This window comes from Oryzias melastigma, linkage group LG24, assembly GCF_002922805.2.
Source record: "Oryzias melastigma strain HK-1 linkage group LG24, ASM292280v2, whole genome shotgun sequence".
NCBI classification, from domain to species: Eukaryota; Metazoa; Chordata; class Actinopteri; order Beloniformes; family Adrianichthyidae; genus Oryzias; species Oryzias melastigma.
The window spans coordinates 23,567,018-23,576,357 of record NC_050535.1 but is presented as its reverse complement, the minus strand read 5'-3'; positions in this window follow the sequence as shown (position 1 = coordinate 23,576,357).

Below are 9,340 nucleotides of genomic sequence, written 5' to 3'. Positions count from 1 at the left end.
CACAGACGAGAGCAGGTTCACCCTGAGCACCTGTGATAGACGTGAAAGAGTCTGGAGAAGACAAGGAGAATGTTATGCTGCCTGCAACATGGTTCAACATGACAGGTTTGGTGGTGGGACAGTGATGGTCTGGGGAGGCATATCTATGGAGGGACGCACAGATCTCTACTGCCTAGGAAATGGTGCTCTGACTGCCACCTTGACAATCCCATTGTCAGACCACACATTCAATCACATTGTCAGACCCTACGCTGGTGCAGTAGGTCCTGGTTTCCTCGTAATGCAATGCCCGGCCTCACGTGGCAAGAGTATCCAGGAAGTACCTGGAGGATGAAGGAATTGAAACAATTGAATGGCCTTCACCATCCCCTGACTTAAACCCAATAGAACATCTCTGGGACATTTTGTTTGGGTCCATTAGACGCCGCCAGGTTGCTCCTCAGACTGTACAACAGCTCAGGGATGCCTTCACACAGATCTGGGAGGAAATGCCAGAAGACACCATCCGTCGTCTCATTAGGAGCATGCCGCCACGTTGTCAAGCATGCATACAAGCTGGTGGGGGTCACACAAGATACTGAAAAGCATTTTGAGTTGCAGAAATTAAGTTTTGGAAAAAATGGACTAGCCTGCCACATCTTCATTTCACTCTGATTTGATGGTGTCTACACAATTGAGCCTCTGTAGGCTGAAAACGTTTATTTCCATTAAAAGACTTGGCATCCTTTTGTTCCTAAGACACTGCCCTGTCGTTATTTGTATAGATATCCAACTTCATACTGAGATCTGATGTATCTAATGTGTTTCTTGAAAGTGCTCCTTTAATTTTTGTGAGCAGTATATTCAGTATATACAATATATATATATATATATATATATATATATATATATATATATATATATATATATATTAGAGCTCTCAGGCGATTCAAATATTTAATCGCGATTAATCGCATTGTCCAGAGTTAAATCGCGATTAATCGCAAATTTACATGTGGCCTTTTTTTAAGGAAAAACATGTGTGCTTCGTGGAATTTAGCAGTTCTACATTAATTATGAAAACAAGAATGGAAAAACTAATAGGTTTCATCAGAAATACTTTATTTTGTCACATTGTATTGAGATAAACTTTCTTAACAATAAAAGGCTGTAACATAAAATGCCTAACAAAAGCCCAAGTGCAAGTGAAAGGCATTTTAAATTCAAAACTTCAATCAACGTTCAGTAAAATAAAATAAAAAACATTTAAAAATAAAATTTCCATAACACTTTCATGATCATTTTTTGTCAGGACCAAATCTTTTCCTCCTCTGCTGAATTGCAGTAATAAATGAAATCGTGATTTTATTTCGAATTAATTTTTGTTTTTAAAAACATTAAAGACTGAGAAAAGCGGGATACACTGTGGATAGTTTGACAGTCTGTTACTGCCGCCGCGTTCTCTGGCTGCAGCTCAATGCAGCGACGTGTCCAGCGGAGCTCACGCCATGAATATGCCGGCAGACAGACCACGTTGGATCACGCTTAAACCTCCAGAACATTTAAAACGTCCCCTGGTGCGCTTGCTGTTCGGAACGTGGGGGGTCCACAGCTCTCGGGACGCGGTGCCGGACGCGAGGCGGTACCACCAGACGTGGTACTGGATGCAAACCGGAGCCGGGTTAGGGTGCAGGAGCTCTCCGCATCCTGGGCCGGTTCTAGCTAGCAGCTCGGTGGTTGTAGACCCGCCCGTAATCTAGTGAGAGCAGCTGGTGAGTTAGAGGGCGGGAAGCCCGCGCGGGTGGTATGGAGAGGCACGTATGAGAAAATCCACGATTAATGCGTCAAAAAATTTGTCGGCGTCAAGCACATGTCAGATTAACGCGTTTTTAACGCGACAAATCTGACAGCCCTAATATATATATATATTTATATATATTCTTTCTCAACAGTGATTTATATGTGATCAGTGATATATATATATATATATATCACCTATCACACATATATATATATATATATATATATATATATATATTCTTTCTAAACAGTAATTTCTTAAAAATATTTTATGTTTGTTCCATAGCAAGTGCAATGTTTGAACAATGATATGATAATAACACGCTTGTTTTTTTTTTGTTGCTTTTTTCTTTTTTTTACACAAAAAAGACTAATGTTATATTTATATTGAAAGTTATTTAAGGTTTAGTTAGATTTATTCTGGAATAATATTCCTTCCTGTTTTTGTTCATGGTATTGTAAAAAGTAATGTTATTAAAATGTAGTTTTAGAGTGTTCAATAAATGTCATGCTGTTCGGCCGTGACCTAAGGTGTGTTTTGGATTTTGGCCCCTTGTGCGATTGAGTTTGACACCCCTGCTGTAAAGGAAATGGTTCGGTCAAGCCGGGGTGGGATTATATAAATTCGCTTACTCCCACTCCCTTTGAGCAATCTATACTTTGATGCTTATTTATCCTATGTCTGACATATCTTTGTACGGATGTAAACCTCTGATTGTATTTTACATGCATTATATTTGTTTTTGATTGCTTGAAATAAACCATTTTAATGCAAATAAAATCAAGTTAGTTCATTAGAGCAAACCTTATGGAAGAATTTGCCATAAAAAACAGATCCTGACGCATTGCAAAGCATTTCTGTATTTATTTTAAAGGCTTCTCACATAAAAATGAAATAAAACTTTTAGTCATAGTGTTGATTTGCAGTTTCATATTTAATGGACTTTCATCCCCAGTTTTTATTTTTGTTCTGAGATTCTGAGCTGTAAAGATGACAACGGTGCGGCGGCCTTCAAAACCTTTCTGAGAAAAGAAAATGTTTTAAATCTGACTGTCAAGAAGCCCACTTCATCACAACAGCAGAGCTGCTTTTAGAGAAAAAGGCAACAGACACGCTAAAATGCAGAAGCACATAGTTATTGTTGCCATGGTCACTTGTAACCATGGAAAGTTATTGGAGCCAACGATGAAGCACTGTTGTTTTAAATCAAGTTGTTATATTGATCATATATATTATAACAGATGTATATGTTAGAAAGCTTCTTTTTTGTACACCGACAGACCTCTACACCTAAAGACTTGAAGGAAATGGAAGCACCCAATCCCAAACCAGACATAACAGTCTAGAAGCAGACCACAACATCAATCTGAACCGGTTTCAAACCAGGAATAAAGAGATAAATGTGCTACACCCTTAAGGGAAGCTGAATATTTTGGATTTTTTTCTCTGTGGAAGTAAATTTTTCATTTTGCTCTATAAAGTAACATTTGTGTTATTTTGAAAGAGGAATAAAGTTGTCTACCAACATTCAATCATGGTTGTCAACTCACTTTCCTGCTTATGTTCACACAATGCTGTGAAGAAAAGATGACTGCCAGGATCTCAGAGGACCAGATCTTCTAAAACAGGGGTCACCAACTTTTTTGAAACTGAGAGCTACTTCACAGGTACTGAGTCATACGAAGGGCTATCAACAATGACAACAAGCTGGAAACAAATATAAACATTCAGCACTTTATTAATCTCAGTAACTGTTACATTTTCAGATGATCACATACACTACATAGAAAAAAATGTCCCATTTTCACTATGTTGTACCATGCTTATCAATTATGTAATGTTGAAGAAAAATCCACTTACACATTTTTAATCAGTTCTTGTAACATTTTGAACTGATGGAATAATTGTACATATTTTATCATCTATACACCATTTACTTAAGTTTATCTTTTCTTATCAACTATGTTACTTTTATACTTTATCATTTGAGACATTTACTGTGTGAAGTGTTCTGTTCAGTGTGACTCACTGTTTGCAGAAGTCAGGACAGCGTGCAGAGGGCTGCAGGGCTCTGCGGCTCTCCAACCACAAGATATCAAATAAGGACAACACCTTGAACAAAAACATCCAGCTGGGCGAATCTGATTACCCACTGAGGAGGAACTGATCCTGACTAAGAAGAACAGAATATGTTTAACGTTGATGATTTTCTTACGAGTGCTTATCTGTTATCAAGAACATGATTGTGCAACTAGGGCATAACCACTGTATAAATGTTGAGACGACAGAGCGTGCATCAGAGCGCTTCAGAGCGGTGTAACTGTGCACGTCTCTGATCGTTCTCCTCGCGAGTGATTAAAGGAACTGACTTTGACTTCCTCCTCTCTTGTGTTTATTATGATGTTTTAGGTCGAGAGAACCTGACATGAACCTATGACCAAATCTGCAGCATTTTAACAAAATGAATGATCTTTGAACTGGCGCAGGTCAGAGGTCACCTACACTTATCTAAAATTCATGTATCATAAGCATATTTTTAAGATATTTTAATTTTTAAATCTATGAAATGCAAGTGTAGTATAAAAAATGTAGCAACAGAATACAATTTCATTTCAACGCTGCTCACAAGTGAGTTGTGCTATTTTTGGAAGAGACCTGTGGGCACCTTGTGTGGTCCTTGGGGTCACCAACCTAGTGCCCGCAGGCACTGGTATTATTGTGTTAACAGTTGAAAAAGTTACACTAAAAATCAAACAACATAAACACTGGAGCTCCGGTGTTAAAGGGTTAATGTGGATTAGCAGCAGATCAATGATCAAAGAACTGCATGTTAAAGAAGCACACAACATAAAAAAAGAAAAAGAATAAAAACTGCAGCATTCAGACTCACTGCTCTCAACCTGCTCCCATTCAGCTAAACCCGCCATTTCAGCAAGGGTCCCCAACTACGGCCCGCGGGCCGGATCCGATCTGCCTCCACTTTTGGCCTGACCCTGAACACTATCAGAGATGCATGATTTTATTTTATTTTCAGCCTGGCCATGTGATTGAGACCTGCACAGAATGTGACTTCATTCCCCTCTCCTGCTGTCTGTGCTCCTGTCTGGTTATGTGTGGCTTTCTGGGAAACATTCAGTGTTTTCGTTTAGACGCATCCTGCCATTTTTACACTTCTTTTGTTAGCCTGTATCAGAGAAGCTATGTGGCTTCACAAGAAAAAGTTTGTGGACCCCTGAATTAGAGGAATATATCTAGTAAATAATTTCCTGAATCACTCCCTGTCTTTGCCCAGTAGTAGTTAGGATAGGCTCCAGGAACCCCATGATCCTGAAACGGATTAAATGGGGATAGCAGGATGGATAACTGCTGCTCTGCTGGTAGGAAAGGGAGTTTAGAGGATAGTTATTGCCAGTTATAGTTTTAAACATTGGGATGTTTCTTTTCTCCATCATTTTAACATAAAGGCAAAGCAAGCTGATAACCTTATCAAGGAGAGTCTTTTTAATTTAATAGAATGAGTGACACTTTTTAGTGGTATTCTTAATGTTTTTATTGTAGTTTCTCCTTTCAAGCACAAATGTCACAAAAAAGTATGAAATATTGTCTTTTTTCCATTCACTTACAAAAACTGCTTCCTGACTACACATCTAATTTCACCTTACAGGCAGAGACGCATGCATTCAACTGCTTCAAACGTGTGAGGCGTCACATTCAGGAGTGCTGTGAGTGGGCGAGGCCTCCCTGTTATTTACTTTTGTCCCAGTGTGTCACCTGCATCTCATTTGGTCACCCAGGGGCCTCACTTCCTGTCATCGTCCACACTGAGTGCACTGGTGGAGGTGACATGTATCCTTTGTGTTTACTGCGCCTCCTTCTGTGATAATTGCCTTGACTTGCAACAGAGCAGCCAGTCGTCAGCTTCCAGGCTGAGTGGATGTTGCAGATAAACACGAGTGCCGGGGAGAAAGGTTCTCCGCCTAACAACCGCCTGCAGCCTCACAGTTCTTTTTGTTCTGCACCAAATCACACATTCACTCACAAAATCGTATTCCTGCTTTTATCACAGCTAAAAGGGATGCATCACAGTAATATTTGACTTTTTTTTTTTACTGTAAAAGGATACTACAGGGCATTACAGATTAATATTTCCCTATAATGATTCTCCAGCTCCTTTTCGGCACATAAAAACTCAATCACACTTTCAGCATTTTCTACAATTGTCTACTGAGGGTATTTCAGGCTAATTTATAGTTTAGCTTTTACTTTAGCAACAGGCTAACTTTTTTTGTAATTTAGTTTACTGAGGAACTTTAGGCTATTTCGGAGTTTAGCTTGTATTTAAGATAAAAGGTAGATTTTTGCCTAATTTGGAATTAAGGTCATATTTAAGAAACACACTAAATATTTTTGCAAACCTGGCATCTATTATGGATTTTTAAGCAATTTTACTACTAATTTTTTCAGAAATTTAGATCAACTTTAGTGGTCTTTCATAGTTTAACATGGGTTTTGCATATTCAGCAAATCCCTTCATTATTTAAAGTAAATTGCATCACCATTTTCAGCAAAATGCTTCAGCATCTTCAGAGACTACTTTCAACAAAAAGCCTTCTCGCTAGCATTATCACAGGTAAAGCAACTTTTCTTGTTAGAAATAGTTTCACATTTAATGTCAAATGAATTTTGTTTTACAGATTTTTTAAGAATAACAAAAACTTCCAACTCAGATTTAGTCACTCCTTTTTTTTTCTTTGCTCAAATGCCAATTAACTTGAGGTTTTAAATTTCTTTTTTAGTCTTTTTAAACCTTTTGTGCAATTTGTGTGTTTTTGCTCTGTTCTGTAACTTATGCAACCTACAGGTTTTCTGCAGTTCATCAAAATGTAAGCTTTACATTCGAAAAGGTCTTCTGCAGCTTCAAACCTTTGTACTAAGAAACTTTAACTTCTGCTGTTAAAACATATGCAATTGAGCAATTTTAGCAATAGCCCTCTGCCATGCCATTAATAAGACCAGCTTTGGCATTTGGGGTTTTTATTTTAAACCTTTTTTTAAGAGATAATATAGGACTGCATGCGACTAACTTTGGTCGCTTTAGGTTTTCATTTAGCTTTCAGAGCAGCCCCTTTGAGAAAGTAGCAGGCGTTGAAGACATGTGATTGAGGCGAACAACTTGACATGTGTCTAGAATAGGATTTAGACAAACATGGTGGACAGAATCCACAAGTTTTCCAAAATAAAACTTTCTTCAGAGTCAGAATAAAAACAAAATGGAAAAAATGTAAGTTACCGTATGTATTTTCTCCTCTGCAGTCTGGTATTAAGAGCCTCATGGAGCGGTACCAGTCCATGGGGATCTATTGGTCTACAACTTTGATACGTTATGTGGAACACCAGCATGCCCTGCAGAAGTTTAACCATCTTTCCCCTGCAGACACCCTGTATCCACCCACAAGTTGAGTTGCCACTAATGCTTCAGATAGTTTTATTGTTAGAGTGAAATCAACAGTAAGGCCGAGCTTTGCTTCAAGTGTGGTTCATGCAGGATGCTCCAAGACTGTCCCTGCTCGTGGCTAGCTCATTGTGTCAGCGTGCAGCTGCTAGAGTCCGTCACAATCGGTCAGGTTTACAGCTCGGCCACTAAAACCAAGCAGGAAGAGATGGAACCTCTTAGTTTGAGGTCACAGCTGCTCACTTACAGGTCGAGTAAATCAGCCATTAATTCTCTGTAATTAGTTTAGCCATCTTTTCCAGTCATTTGTGCTTCATAATCAAAGCATTTAGACATGCACACGCTGATCTTATTGACCAAGACTTTTAACAAAGGAACTGTTCTTCATTTATCACTTAAACTAAACAAGGTGGAATAGCTCACAGTTAATGAAAACAGTAGGAAACAGCATTAAGACAGGTGGACTTTGAGGTTAAGAGGTTCTGGACTCTTGGCTTTGGAATACTAGCATTTAGTCAATCCTTCATTACTGTTATTCCCTAAAAGATTTTTAATAAAGCTGTCTGACCTGAGGTCAGCAGCTGGTTTATTAAACAGAGACACCACAGACGTTCTGAGCCCCCCTTTCAAGTGTTACCAGGCCAATTCAAAAACTTTACTGAAACAATTCAATCAGTGCCACTGTCATCTACATGCCTGAAGACCATAGGCATCCAGTAAATCCTACATTCCTAAATCTCTGCATTTAACCTTTAGAAACTGAAGTGCAGACATTAAAGTGTGATGTTATACAAGCTTCTATTATAAGCTGGATAACATTAAAGCCAATGTAAGTCAGTGACTCTTTGAAGGCAGATGGTTTTGGTCCTAAAGAGACATCAAAGATCTGTGAACTGTGACACATGAAAGCCAAGCAAATGAGGCTAAAGGTTGCTTTACATGACAACCTCTAGCGGCCCACAGGAGAGCAGCAAGCTTGTTTTCCTGATTCACCTTCAGCTGGGCCAGACCGGTACCAGCCCTATGACCTGCTGCAGCCGGGTCATTTACAGAACCAGCCGGTTCAAAGCTGAGTCAGATTTGCAGTCCACCAATGACCATAAAGGACGGTGCAGTTAATCGTTTTCCTCCCTGGGATTCATTATGCAACCTGCAGAGAATAATGACCGTACCTGGAGCTTTGAAGCTCACTCTAATCAAAGCTCTGAGGACTATTACTAAGCAACAGGAACTCGCAGATGTCTCAGGAGGTGATGGTGGATCGAATAATATTCTCTACACAGATGAGATAACAACAGAGAGCCACTTATCAACCATGTGACCCTGTTAGCAGTGCATCTGAAATGTGCACACTTACAACATACTAACCAGCTCCGATTTGTCCTTTTACAGCCAGTACCAACGAAAGCCACACGATTGTGATACGGGGGAATTTCAAACGATTCAGTATTGGGGTTATTAGATATCTGACATTGTTACCAAAAGAGCAGATTTTCGTTTTTAAAAAGCCATCAAAATGTATACCGCCATAGTGGTTTTGTCTTTCTTTTTAAAATGTGACTTAAGTTTCAAACCAGATTTTTATTTGAAAAAAAAACCTCTGGTATTTGTAAGAATGTAGAGCTGAAAAAAAATGCTTTACATTTCTAAGGCCAAATGTTTTGGGTCAGTTTAGCAGTTTAGTTTTGAAATTCATTACATTTCAAAAGTATTAAGTCTAATCGTTTTAAGACGCAAGCTAACAGTTGAGCAAATCTTCCAAAAGTGTAGTCACAGGGCCACAGTTAGAAGAATTATTTACTGTGGTAATATTGCCCAAAATGTGATGTCCACATGTGGATGGAAGTTTGGACAAGTGTAGACTGAGCCCTAGATCTAGCAGTTTGGGTGAAGTAGGCATTGCAGAAGCATTATATAGATACACATTTATTTTTGTGATGTGTTGGTAAAGCACTTTGAGAGACACATGTTGGAAAAGTGCTTTACAAATGTTTGCTTTTATTTATAGTGTGTGTGCAGTAAAGGGTAAAAGGGGTTGTTGAAAGTTTGCATGGACACCTTCAGTTTGTATCAGTGTTTCCAAAAAACTGACAACTGAACTTGAGTGA